The sequence below is a fragment of the Perognathus longimembris genome, chromosome 16 (genome assembly GCF_023159225.1).
Source record: "Perognathus longimembris pacificus isolate PPM17 chromosome 16, ASM2315922v1, whole genome shotgun sequence".
NCBI lineage: Eukaryota > Metazoa > Chordata > Mammalia > Rodentia > Heteromyidae > Perognathus > Perognathus longimembris.
The window spans coordinates 5,730,238-5,745,487 of record NC_063176.1 but is presented as its reverse complement, the minus strand read 5'-3'; positions in this window follow the sequence as shown (position 1 = coordinate 5,745,487).

The following is a 15,250-nucleotide window of genomic DNA, read 5'->3' as shown; positions in this document are numbered from 1 at the left end:
TTACTGGGAGACTATCTGTCGCATCTAATGCTCTGTACAGACACCCCTCCACCTTCTATCTAAGCCTCTGGACTCCATTCTAATGAGGACGAATCAGCACTCCAATGCAAAATCTTGTTTGGGATGCACAGTGATCAGAAGGATGCATTGTAATCAGAGATCATTCTTTTGTAGGTAATCAGTGGATTAAATAGGGTAAACGACTTGTTCTGCCCAGTTATGTCAGAATATTTAGGTAAACAGAATCAAGACTTACCAATAAATATCCTGGTGACAAATAAAAACAAATAGCCTTTCTCTGAGATCCCAACCTTGGGTTCGGTCCTGGCGCTTCAGTACTTTCTTCCTTTATAAAATTCTTTTCACACCTCCCCCCCAAATAGCAACAAATAGTCCTGATTTCATTTTAAGAAGAAATGAACTTTACAACTTCGGGGAAAAAGGCACTGGAGAATTGTGTAAGAAAAGAATTGCACTCATTTCCTGTGTGTATGTGATTGAAATAAACCCTCTGTGCATCACCTTTACAAAAATAAATAAACAAAATAAATATAAAGAAAAACTGGAAGATGTTTCATCAGAAATCAAAGCAAGTAAGGGTTAGCACCCTCCCAAGAACTCTTATGTATGACTCATTGTCTAATATATTACAAATCTTTAATATTTTGTAATCAGCAAAGCATCATAAAAAGTATCACATATTCTATTATTCTATAATAATATTCTATTATTCTATTATTTAAAATATGCATCTGTAAAAATTCAAAAGAAATTGTAGAATTTTATTATTAGAAATAAAAGCCCACGTACATTTCTTATTTTCACTCATTTTAGTTAAAATTTTGCAATCTCTTCTGTTTTACTTATGCACAAAGCAAAGCAATTTTCCTCTATTTTTATAGTCTCATCAAGTATCAATCATCATTATGTACTTAACACTATATCAGATTAAAATCATCGATCTATTTTTCCAGTGTCTTAAGATAATCATAATATTGCTGTGAGACATACTTCCATCTAATAATAAAAAGAAATATGCTATCAGATATCACATTTGCACTCAAGTTCTTCCTCTAGAGGATGAGATGAGCTATGGAACACTAAACTCTACTGCTATTCCTAAATTGACTTTTATCTACAGTTGCTTATCTCGTGTACAAACTTTATGACTCATGTTACCAGTTCATCCTAGGAAAAGTACAGTATTTAAAGTGTAGATTTAAGCTACAGAAAGGTTACAAATTGGTCTATATTCACACATAAACCCACACAAAACACACACCAACACATCATTCCACAACCACATATATATGGCTAGATTGTCTTTCCTGCAGAATTTCAAATCCACAAAATCAATGCATCCCTTCCCCAGGTATAAGCACCAGGTTCTGAAAAGCATGCATGAGAGAACAACTTAAAAACACTGAAACACTGATTGAAAATTACTCTGTGGTACATGTTAAGATGTTTTTGAAAGTTCACCTCTACATACTTAACATTGCATTTCCAGCTTACATATTTTATGGTTTATTAAATCAAACATGTGCATATAAAGGAGAGAGAGAGAGAAAGAAAGAGAGAGATCTATGTGTATGTATAAATATGAAGTTTTTGAATGTTAACAGGCTAATTTCCGACCTTAGAGATCAAAATATTACTTAGAAGCTTTGAGGAAATTCAACTGCCTCTCCCACTACACCCCCAAGTAACTAATTAGTAGCAAATAAATGGTTAAAAATAATAATGTGGAGTCTTATAAGAATTTTAACTGCTATTGCCACCTGCCAATCATCTCTGCCGGAATAACTGTCAGAAAACTTTTTTGTGTGTTATCTAGGGTAAGCAAGGCTTTAGAAGAGAACTAAGTAAACATGAGCCTGTGCATTTGATAAATATGTATGTCTTATTTCTTCTTTCCCATTGCTTTTCATCCAGCTTCAGCTGGAAACCAAGCAATAAATACTATTTATTTATTTTAATAGTATGCTTAGTGGAAGTATTACCAATATTTCCTAAGCTTAAAAACATCCCCAAATGCATTTTACTGTTAGGCTCAGCATTTTCATGGTAATTTACAACTTAAAAAGGGTAAACTCTATTACTCTCTGTCAAACCAACATCTGGATAAGTGCAGAATGCTACCCTATGAAGTATGACCAAATTTATTGCAGCAGTCATTAGTACATATTGATTCTGTTTATAACAACCCAAGGGGAATAGTAAACCTATTATGCTCATGTTTGGTCTCTCTCTGTCTAAGGAAAGCCAGGCTTGGCCCAGCCAAGTTTCAAACAACATCCAATTAGTTCAGTGATCAATGCTGCTCTTTTCTTTGGTTATTATTAATTCAGGTAGATGGTGACACCAATTTCAAGATCTTGGACTGTACCTTATAGTTAAATTGGAGTAACTGCATTTTTCTGCAAAGCAACTGCATTCAAACATTTTTTTGAAGTTTGATTTTGCTTCTGTGTGGAACCATTTGTTTATTTCTGTCTTCTCTAAGAAGTGGCATTTAAATTTATAATAATGGTCTATAATTCACAGTTTCTCCTGAGCTCTTTTATTTCTATATCCTGGCCTTTTACATGATACAATTGTATTAACTTCAATGGGCTCCCATTGATTCCTATAAACATATTTGAGAATCAATTTTAAGACTCTGTTTTCTTTTTATAATAAGAAAACAAATGACAGTGCCTATACCACTTTTAGCCCAACAAAATCTCTTTTACTAATCTCATATTAGTTCCTCCTCAAATAGAGTATAATTCTCAGATTGGTTAAGTGTTCATGGCACTTGTCCATCTAGCAATCTAGTGGGCAACTTGGCCTCAACTCTGCCTAAGTATGAACTTTCGTCTGTCAAATGGCCAGCAAGAAGTCTAAAAAGGCTAATACTTGAATAGGGATTGAAGATACAGCAGTCATTCCTGAATCTTTGGGCTGTAACTCCATCAGATCCAACTTTACCAAGTTCCGTTCTAGAGTACTTAAAGTACATTGCCTTTTAATTTCTAGTGTTTCTTGTATGGAAAGAATACACAAGAATCATGAAACAAATGAGTTATGAGGCCAAGGCAATATTTTTTTATTTGTTAGAAAATCCCTTGTCATAATATCCTATTTCCACCATATAATTGAAACCTAATCTTTACCTCCTAGACTAGCAAGCTTCAATTTGAATATAAGGAATGTGGTGTCATTATCCAAGAATAGGTCACCACAACTAGCAAACTCAGGGGTGACAAAGCTACGAACTGCAGAACAAATATTGATGCACCTATTTTTGTGAATAAAGTTTTATTTCTATCTAGCTGCCATGCTGACTAGATTACTAATTGTTATTACTGATCTTGCATGACAAAGATACAATTGAAATGGAGACCACATGCTCCACCCAGCCAAAAAATATTTGCCACCCAGACGGTAAGCTTTCTGACTCCTGGCATATAGGCATATATCACATTTTATACAATGATACTCAAGTTTATAGGGCAGTCCCTAATATATAGTAGGCACTCATGAATGAATAAACACAATATCAATCTTTTTGTGAATTTTATAGATTTGTAGAAGAAAAAAAAACTGTGCCTTAGAGACTGACATAAATCTTTCTTTTCTTTCTCCTCTTTTCTTGTTTTCCTTCTTCCTTATTTCTTCCCTCCATTGCATCTTTCCTTCCTTCTTTCTGGCCTACTTTTCAGCCATCTTTGACCCTGCCCCTGGGAGTAGAAGAAAAATATTTGTTAATATGACTATCATTTTAGAAATGTGAGCAAATATCTAGTGCCTACCTATCTCAAACATGATGGTCCAAGAGAACTTGTTTATTTATCCAAAAGGTTTATTAACATACTTTTATCTGCTCCAATACTTGCTCTTAAAAACCCATTTCTATCGCCCTAGTCACTATACTGTTGGTGTCATAAATATCTAAAGAAACCTTGTCAAAGTTAAGAGTGCTCCCTTGCCACATTCTTGGACCAATGAGATGGTTAATTTACAAACATAAACATAGCATCGGTAATCTTTCTGAATGGCAACTTCAATTTCATGTTTCAATTAGCACTTCACATAATGTAGCCTTATTTTTAATAAGTAATGTAATAAAAGAGAAAAGGGACTGTGAGGATAATAAGAAGATAAAAGATAGGAAGAATATAATTAATAAGAATAAATAACTATAGTTTCTTAACTATCATAACGATATAAGAAATGATCACTTCTCCTCAAAATGCTTCTTTGATAATGTTTTAAGCTTTTGAATTATATTGTCAAACACAACTTATCTTTTCTCTGTTGCATCATTTGTATGTTTATTCTCCTACACGGTTATATTAAATTCTTGCATTATTTAATTTTGAATAAACCCATTATGTCAGTTTTCATTATAGTGGTGTTTATGCATAACTAATTGAACTAAAAATTAAACCAAGAAACTAAGAGCAACAAACCTAGCCATGATGCCAAATAATATTCCCAATAGAGCTGGTTGGAAATTGGACCATAAGCATTTAAAACATGAAAGAGCACATTTTTAAAACACTAAGACCCTACAGTTCGTACTCAAATCTTACTGAGGCAGGATATACAGAACAAGATAACAGGGAAATCAGAAAATACATGACAGAGAGCTGGGGCCATGACCTAAGAAGACTGAAAAAAATTATTAAGGATTTAAACATTTTTTTATGAATAGACTCATAATAGTGGCCACTCCACTGGGAGCTGTCTTTGGCAAATTGACTTTACTTCCCCTCCCTTCAACCAATATCCTAACTGTGAAAGAGAAGCCAACCGCTAAATGAGTGAGATGTTGACAGCTAATTTTCCTTTTAGAGCAACAAAAGATAATCTCCTAAAAATGCACTTAAATAATGCACTCCTTTCATTTAGCTATTAAGTGATTTACACATTCATTAGATGAGTAATGCTACTCAGGAAAAGAAAGCATCCTTGGGGATTTAATTGACCAGAAATTAATGCTGAAAATCATGAAAGGCAAATGTCTATGTCACTAAACCCATGGTCTTCACATTTATGTAATACCAAAGGCAACCTAAAGCCCTTTGTATCCATGTTTGGGTGATATGTCAAAACAGAAACTTAGCAAAATGATTAATGATTTACCAAGTGATGTAACCACTTACATCACCTGGGAAACTTAAAAGCCGAAGCCAAATTCTCTAGGTTTAGTGTACAGGTATTAAACACACCCAGGGTTAGATCCACTCATTGGAGCCTTCCTCCTGCCATCTCCAGTGTGTGAGATATTTCTCCTACCTTGTCCCACTGTCATAAATACATCATTGCTAGTCTTCAACTTTGTAATCTTTTCCTGTTTTAAAGGCCCTCAAATACGTTTTAAATCATGGATTACAAGGACTGTGGTTACAGAGAATAATTAGAAAATTGGGTACAGAATTCCCTTCTCTGGTCAGAAAATTCTTCCAGTTTCAAATTCCCTTCATGTTGATATTACATACTTAACCAAAATTTTCCCCATGGATTGTTTAGTTTTCCAACATGAGTGAGAAATTTACATTGAATTAACATTGCCTTTAGAGTATTTTTATTTGTTCTAAACTGTTTATTGATTCATGACAAAGGCAAAACTTGATTTTTATGGGTTTTTTCTGTTTGTTTGTTTTTTTGCTGGTTTTTTTTTTTTTTTTTTTTTTTTTTTTTTTTTTTGCCAGTCCTGGGGCTTGGACTCAGGGCCTGAACACTGTCCCTGGCTTCTTTCTGCTCAAGGCTAGCACTCTGCCACTTGAGCCACAGTGCCACTTGTGGCCGTTTTCTATATATGTGGTGCTGAGGAATCGAACTCAGGGCTTCATGTATAGGAGGCAAGCACTCTTGCCACTAGGCCATATTCCCAGCCCCAAAGCCTGATTTAAAAAAAAAAAAATTATCTCATATAGAATGTGCTTAAATGATTAAATGATACCTTTAACCACTTTTTGAAAGTTGATGCATGCATATTATAATTTGAAACAACTTCCCCCTGTGCAATCTAATTCCTTGGTGACCATGTTTAAATAACTTAAATCACGAGAGCCATAGATATATCCTTTACTGTGCTTTGAAATAAGTGACAGACTTCCAAAGGGGTTGGAAAGTAAGAAGAAAAGAAATGAAATGATCACTTAATTGATTATGTCTATATTTCATATAAAATGTTGGAACACAGAGTCAACTTATTCCTACTAATTTGTGTCATACTTTTGGCTTTTATTTTCAATGAAAAACAATGTAGCCCATACAAGTTCCTTTCCCAATTACAAATTAAGTTTGATGTTTATATTTATAACTTTTATACTACTTATACCATTTCAGTTTTGTAGTTAAATATATTGGTAGCATCTTTAAATGATGCCAGCATACAGTGAGCTCTGTGTCAGGGAGACAGACAGCTCTCTGATAATTGCACTTCCTAGTACTCATGTTTCTTTCAGTTTTTACATATAATAGCTTTAAAGTTCATACGACATATCTAGCCAGAAGAATCTGGCCCTCTTTTTTTGAAATAGATCTGTGCTAAGCTTAAAGACATAAACTTTTGTGTTCATCTATTCTATCATATATACAATATATATTACAAATGAAAAAGGTTATGATTTCTTTTATGATATAGTTTTATTATCTTTAGTTGTACAAAGGAGTTGTCATTCATATCTGTTTATGAATACAATGTATCTTGATCATAGTCACCCCTTTCTTCATTCTCCCTTGTATTCTAGTAAATATATTTGTGTACACTTGCATGCCACTCCCAAAGTGTTTACTTATATAGGTAATATTACTTCTAACTTCCACATATGAGAAAAACTCACATATCCTTTTTATCTCTGGGCCTAGTGACCCAACACTAACTTTTTTCCAACTCACTAAATCTATTTCTGTTAAATTCCTCAAGTAATTTCAATGAACACTCGCATTTAAAAATGCATTGGATTTGAAATAGGTATATTTCATGAAGCATGTGTTTACTTAGGTAGCAACTACTATGGAAATGTTGGCAAAGTTATGGTAGCATGGTTCTTCTGTATGGACTCCAGGTCCATGCAATCTCATACATGGAATCTGTAACAGAATCATACTCTAACAGAATCCTACTATAAGTTTAAAATTTTCCATAATAGCCTAAGCAAGTGTCAGCTCTAAGAAATATACTTAATATCATAGAGGAGTTTGCTTATGCCAACAAGAGGTCTTGAAGAAGGATCAAAGGAAATAATGGCAAGTAAGAGGTTGATGTCACTTTTCATTTTATTTTACAACTTCTTATTTATTTTATATTTTTTCACATTTGCTCCCAGACTGGAAAGTATTATAATCACTAATTATTGAATAGACAGGTATTTTTGGAAGTGTTAGCAAACCACTCCTGGCACTTCAATTACACACATCTATATTTGCATATGTCCTTAAAGGCTCAAGCAACCAAATTGCAAAAACACAACTCCATAGTATCCTGCTAGCTGGTCCATATTACAGGGTCATTCATCTTCTTTTATGGTTTCTGATCTTGTTTCAGTTATTGCATTTTCTGTCTCTTAGGAAGTATATGATGTCTGATTACCAATACTTTGGATGACTTGTTTTACTTATTTGTTCCTCCAAACAAAAAGCAAATGCTTATGGTGTAAACACTGGATTCTTGGCACTTTTATAGTCACTTAGAATAGAAATAAGTCAGTTGAAAACAGTAGAGATGCATTATAATAATGCAGAGAGCCAAGGGCAAGATTAAAAAAATACAATTTAATGCCTTTGCAAAAAGTAAAGGAAACTCAGTGAATAGGAGAGTGATGACATCTTAGGATTTATGATTTTGTTCTGTTTCTTGTCTGTTTCCCCAATTTACTTCCTAGTAAAGAAACTCTCTGACACTGCTAAATTGGCATCCTCTGGTCCCTTAGCACTTATTTCCTTTAGTCTTCTACCTTACTGTATTTTGTGGGGGTGCCCATTCAATATACATCCCAACTGGTATTCATTTAAATGACTTACTAAAACAATGTTGATAAATAAAGAAAAGTATCAGAATAGGAAATGGGCAATATGGAGAAGATTCGTCCATCTGCTTAAACGAATCACCACCTCCTGCCTTGCCAGCCTGAAGGAGGCACACATCCTTCTGCTACGTGAAGCAACTCCAGGCCTGCCTTCACTTGGCCACATTTGTTCTGCTGATACATTTCAGTCCCTCTCCAGTTTCTCTGCAAATTTCTGGCACATTTAACATCTTAATTTGAAGTTGTATGTGTCTTGAAATAAGACTTCTGGAGGATATTTAAGTAAATTCAATTTATACCCTGCCTCTTGAAACTCCAAACAACTCTGAATTAACATTGTATTTGGCAAGGGTGTAATTGCAGGAGAAAAATCAGTTTTCAAAGGCATTGCTCTTTAAAATATACACCCAACCACTTAAGTGATGCCATGCCTTGAGAAAATAAAAACCTCTGGGCTATCCTTGAACCCCACTGACAATTTCTCTCAGCAATGACCTGAAGATGTGGATGAGCTCTCTGAGAGGGGATTGCCACAATATTTAATCTGCCTGATTTTCTGATCAGATGAAATATAAATCATTTAATCATCTCCCAACTGAGCATCAGGAACAACTAGTATAAATTTTCCTTCATAAAAGTTTCATCAAACCTGGGCATAGCTACACTGCCTTACCTTTTGCTAGAGAAATTACAGCCTGTGAAGATTGGCTGGCACTCACGGATGACTGATAGGCTTGGGTGGGATGGCCTTCATGCAGAAGAGTTCAAATCTAAACGGCCTTTGTAGCTACTTTCATCTTCCCCTTAAAATAATGCTTTGCTTCATTTGCTGCAGAGGAAAAGCCAGATAACAATCATAGACTTTTTTTTTTCCCCTGAAAATTTACAGCTAGGAAAAAAGTGTCACAATTTTCAATATGGTCATGGTTTTGTTCTAAGTCAGTACACCTATATGAATAGCAAGAAGGCTGTAATACCATAAAGCTTTACATAGGTTTCATTCATTTTCATTGTAATGAAAACATCATATCATCTGTGCTGTTATTTGCTGTTTGTATGTCTGATGTAATACCAGAGGGATTTATAAGTGAAAAGCATGTCCAAAAAAACTAATAAAGACTCCAAAATTACCTTAATCTTAAAAAAAAAAACTCACTCACTTTTCTTAGTTTTATGGCACCTATATAATTTGCAATGATAAAAGTCATCTAAAGTATCATAAATATGATACAAAACCAGAACTCAGAGTAAAGCCACAAATGTCTGGAAAGTTATAATTATAACATATTGAGAGGCAAATGATATCATATCACCAAAATACTAACCATATCACTAGCTAAAACAAACCAGTGCTAACAAATATGCAAACATGGAAGCTCATTTGAGAGAGTCTAATGTTCAGTAGACTGTCACTCACAACACATTTCAACTTAAAATCCCTGTCATGTCAGACTTTCATTTCTTATATTTCAACGAATCACCTTACATTCTAATCACACATAGACTTACTGAATGTTTTTTTTTAATTATAAAAAGACTTGAAGTCGGACAAATAGGTCAAGAAATTTATAATCCAAATATTAGAAATGAAACAAGATCTAAGATTATGGGAAAGGTTAAAGGGTCTGTATCCCAGGGAATGTAATTTTTATATTCTATAAATTATCAGCATGAAATCTCTCAAACATGCATTAACACCAACGAGGACGTGTGGTAAACATCCCCAACCACAAAGAACTCTTTCCCCAGACAAACCCGTAACTATCTCCAAGAATGGATGACTCCTGAGAGCCAAACACGGAATGCCAGGCTATTATTACCCCTGTGGCCAAAGGGAAAGGAAAATCTAAGAGTGGTAAACAGATAGGGTGTGATAACCAGCTGGGAGGGCGGGCAGGGTGGGAAGTCCCACCCAGGGCTGGTGTCACCCATGGACCACAGGAGGTGGGCGTGGCATTAAGGCGCAGTCATAGGCAGTTGGACAGTGGTCCAGGCTGCTGGAGGGGGCTGAGGTGCAGGACTGGGGGCAGGAAAGTCCTGCCAGCCCTGGTCTGGTGCCTGCCAGAGGTCTGGAGCCCAGCAGAGCCGAACAGTGTGGTGTCTGAGCCTGCCAAGAAGCCTGGGGCCTGAGGCCTGAGGCCTGAGGAGAGGCCTGAGAAGAGGCAAGAGCATCAGGAAGGAGGAAGAGGAAGAAGCTGGCTCCTTTGGAAGTTTGAAGGCTTGGAGGTTTGGAGGTCAGCGTTGGTCTGGGTTCTGGGTTCTGGATAGTTAGCCCAGGACTAGGTAGTCACAGGCTAGTATTTGAAGGTGGAGGCTGTTCTGGTTCTGGGTTTGGGGGTTGTAAATGCAACTCCTTTGTAAATAAAACTCCTTTCCACCTTTAGCTGTGCCTCGTGGATTTTTCTCGCTCTCGGGTCATTACAAGGGTCCAACTATTCTCTTAAAATCAACACAAAGCAACGTCTAGTCAAAGAACTTCAGCTTCCTAATCACAAGTACAGTTATGACTCTCTTCTAGGTCATCTATGAATAACTACTTAACACTTGAAAATTCACTGAGCTATAAGGAGAAGAGATTTCTGTGTTTCCGAAGACAACTTTATTCCCATGTAACTATTTCCTACAGGAGTCATAATTCAAAATACCAAAATTCCAACAGTTCTCCATAGGTTCTTTCTCGGATTTTCTAACTTTTGTTAGGCACATAGGATGCCTGATTGTTGATTAAAATTTCTAATCTTCTCCTAAAGTTTGAATCAGTATGTTACTCAGCATTCTGTCACTCTGACAAAATACAAGAGAGAAATCAACATATACGATGAGAGGTGTGATTTGGTTTATGGACTCAAAGACTTCAATCCATGTTCATTCAGGGCCATTATTTCTGTGAAAGGGAGCTCATCATAGAAGAGCAAAGCTGATAACCTAATGGTAACAAGGAAATTATCTATCATCAGTCTGTTCATCTACCTCTCTCTCTCTCTCTTTCTCTATCTGTCCATCTATCTATAGAAAGATACACAGATACAGATAGAAAAAGATAGATACATATATACAGAAAAGAGTATATTTCAATCTCTATATATGGAGATCTATACAGAGATATCTATCAATTTAGAGATATCTCTATATGTACAGATGTATATTAGATATATATGTACATAGAGATATATGTATATGTTTATTCATACATATGTGGGTTTATACATGTATATGTAGGAATCTCTATCTATGCACAGATATTTCTCTATAATCATATATTCATCTATATAAATATATTAATGCTGTATATGACATATAGTTATTATTTGTAAGCATATGATAAATATATAGTATGTAATAATATATAATCTACTTTATATAATATATAATTATATGTTTGTATAATTGTAACATAATAAATTATTAAATTATAACATCACTTAATAAAACATGTGTACTATATATATTTATATGTAGATAAATATTTCTTGAATATATCAATTCTTGAGAAGTAATCCATTCATATATGAGAAAGAAAGAATGTTTCCAAAGACACTCAAGTAAACCCAGACTAGTAATTGAAATAGTGAAAAAAAAAGAAACTTATAGTAATATAACTTTTCAGTCTCAGAGTAATAAGAGCATTAATACTTTAATTACTGAAGGTCCAGTTACATTACAACTGTGTATGAGTATATAAATATATTTACTTATTAATTCATTTAAAATAATATAAATAAAATTAATTTAATATTTAAATTAAAATTAAATATGTCTTCATAAAACAAACGTAGACTTATTTTCCCAAACAAGCAAAGAAAATAGTGAGCAAAATGGCTTTGCTTTAAGTTCGTGCTATCTCTTTAATATTAAGCATAACAAAAGGCCTCTGAATTCTCAGATTGCCTGCATTCAGTCTGCTGCAACATCACAATCCAATAGCCTTTGGAAAACCCTCTCATAAGACAGTGAGACTGAAAAACAAGAATGAATTTGTAGTGCACTATGAAAATTATTTTTATCTTGCTGACCTCATGAAAACATTTCAGGTACCCCCAAGGAATTAGTCTCTTAGGTTTTCTTCTATTTACTTGCAAGAATCTCCTCCCCTTGCCTCTCAGTTCTACTGAGCATCAATGTCTCTAGAAAATAATCTGTCGTGTTTTGTCATGTTTTCCTATTTCCTAGTAGCCTGTGCTGGTATAAACCATGCATCTGTCTCTGTCTCCAAGGCTATTCCATTGGTCTCCGAGCATCTCTCAAGATCTTCAGAGTGCGTACTGTAGGGAAGCCGGCTCCTCTGTAAAATGTCTGACTGTCTACAGAGGATGATTCTGTGGTAATAGCTGGCCAAAGAAAAGAAGTGCCCTGTAGAAAGAAAGAGTAGAATCCTTGGAAGCCCTGCCTACCTGAGCTCATCCCATGAAGGCAGGCCCAATTCTTGAGCCCTCTAACTATTTTGGAGCTACTATGATACATATTTGAGTAATAAAAACATTATGGGAGCAGCTAAGAACAGCAAAATCCGCAACCCTTGGTATTGACTTTTTTAAATTGCACCAAATGATGCTGAGGAATCCTTGAAAACATCGAGCTTCACACGGACAATCTAATAATTGATGAAATGTTAAACCAAATTGCTACAATAAAATATCATTTCACCACATCCAAATGGACCCACAGACATACACTGATCCATACTGAGGAAAGAAACGTGGGGAAGAAGCAAGTGTGAGGAGGGAGAAAAATCCTACTAGTCAGCACTGGGCTGTCAAAAAGGAGCCGTCCTGATATTTGCAGTACTTTATCTCTAGGGTCATTTTTTTTAAAAATCCTGCCCACCTCAGGAAATCCTATAGCTCCAGAGACCCACTTTCAATGGCCTACCCCTCAGCAAGGTCAGTAAAAATCAATTCTCAGTTAAAAATCCACCAACAAGGAAAGACTTAAAGGAAAGAAGGGAAAGAGTTGAAAAGCATTTTATTGGAACCTCTCTGCACTGTACACATTTGAGGACTAGAAATGGAATAAGCATTTACTAGTCATCCTGGGAAAAGCTATTTTCTGTCCTCTCAAATAGACTGAAGGGATAAGGCCAAGAGGCTTCATCTACAAACCTCCTTTTTCAATGAAAGTAATATTATATTGTAAATTAAGAAAGGTGCTGTGCTTTCAAAAAACAATCCCACTAAACTCATTGACTGTGTGCTGCCTATAGATAATCCTGAGTAAGTATGTTCATTGATTTATGTCAGTTAAAAAAAAAAAGCAAACTGATTCTCCTGAATTATCCCACTGTATTTGAAGCCAACCAATTCTAATTAATTTCTTTCATCTATGGCCTAGATAAGATATGTTTAGTCATTTCAGTGGAGTTTTTCAGATGAATTTATCTGAAGTGCCTTTTTAAATGCACATATCTTCTCTATTTCACATTTCAAAAAGATCTGTTGATGGGAACTTTGGTACTTTAAGTGGAGCTACGTGTCTATATGAGCTCGGCTCATCTAGCCAGATCTATCAAAGACTTTAGTGTGTCTGACAGCACTTAGTGATTTCATTCCCACATTTGTTTCTATATTGTCATCAATAGTAATACTCAAGCAGCATAAAACTTCAGGATCTATTTGACTGTAGATAATAACAGGTGTAAGTCATTATTGCGGCACACTGGAAAGTGCGGTGCTCTTCTTAAAGTTTATTATAGATTATTATATCAGAAATTGACAAGTCTCATCTTCCCATAGATTTCCTAGAAACAAACACCAAACCATAATGACCTATAGAACAATCCTGGATATGAGAGCACGTTAAGTAAAAAAGAATGACTAACAATTATTTTATTTCAGATGCCTCTAGATGTTACAAGTAAATAAATATATCACATTAAAATATTTCAAATGTATCAGCCCCAACACCTTGAAAAATCACATGGCTTTTTTATACCTCTGCCAAACATAGAGCCGGAGAGTGTTCTCATGCTTCCCTCTTCATCTCTGTATCCCTGAATTTCAGTATCTGCCACATAATGGGAACCCACCAGCAGTTACTAAATTAATAATTAAAAGTTTTCATTTTCTAAATGACTGTGAAAACACTGATTTGAATAATGTAGCCTTCATCTCTCAGTAAATAACCAGGAAGGTGTAACTCTTGCTTGCCACCCTTGAAATAAAGATCTTTAACAGGGAACAAAAAGTGTGCTTGGTCATAAATGTAAACTCTATATGTATTTAATGAGATAGTTTACATTAAGCTTTTGGACTACAAGGTTAGGAGGTATAAAAATATATATAATTCCCTCATTTGAAAAGTAATGGAAGCAAAAGCCTTTAAAAGTTCAAGTCCTGCACAGAGTGCCAGGCATAGCCTGTAGAATGCAGAGCCTCACGCCTTGTTCGGTGTGCTCAACATCCAGCCGGCGGCGCTCTGGTCTTCCATGTCTGACTTCCTAACGTATTTCCTTTATGGAGATGCATTCTTGCTTTATATTCAAATGCATCTGAAGAAAATGTAAATCTGGAGCTAATCTTTATCCATTTTTAACGTAGAGGACCTTTCTTCTGTATATAGCTTCTAGACTGCTTTTAGGTTATACTTGTAGATTTTGGAAGAAGCAAGAGATCATATATTTAAAGAGAAATGTTGTCTTTTATGAATAAGGGGCTACTTTATTATGAATAAGCAGGATAATGATTTTTTTGTCAGTTGTGGGGCTTGAACTCAGGGCCTGGACGCTGTTCTTGAGCTTTTTGTGCTCAAGGCTAGCATTCCACCACTTGAGCCACTTCCAGTTGGAGATAAGCATCTCATGAACTTTCCCTGCTCAGGCTGGCTTTGAACTGGGATCCTCAGATCTCAGCCTCCTGAATAGGATCACAGGCAGGGGCCACCAGCGCCTGGCAATGAAAATAAATTAGACCAGCTTTTGTACTTGTAACAACATTTACAACACTTTTCAGTTAGACTGAATTTTAAAAAGTTGTTCCCAATCATGTTTGAGAATGTTTGGCATAAAAATATACTAAAGCTTTTTAAAAAAAAATCTTTTACCTTATGTTCTCATCTTGTGTGCATTTTTCCCTTTATTTTAGCCAAGCCTCTTCAGTTTCAGAATATATCTACTCAGATATGTTTTTCTTATAAATGTGAAATTCTTCGGGCTCAAGAGCTGATTTGAAATTCTTGGAATTCCAAACATAATAGATACAATGAAGTAATGCCCTTTGGCATGCTGACTTTTC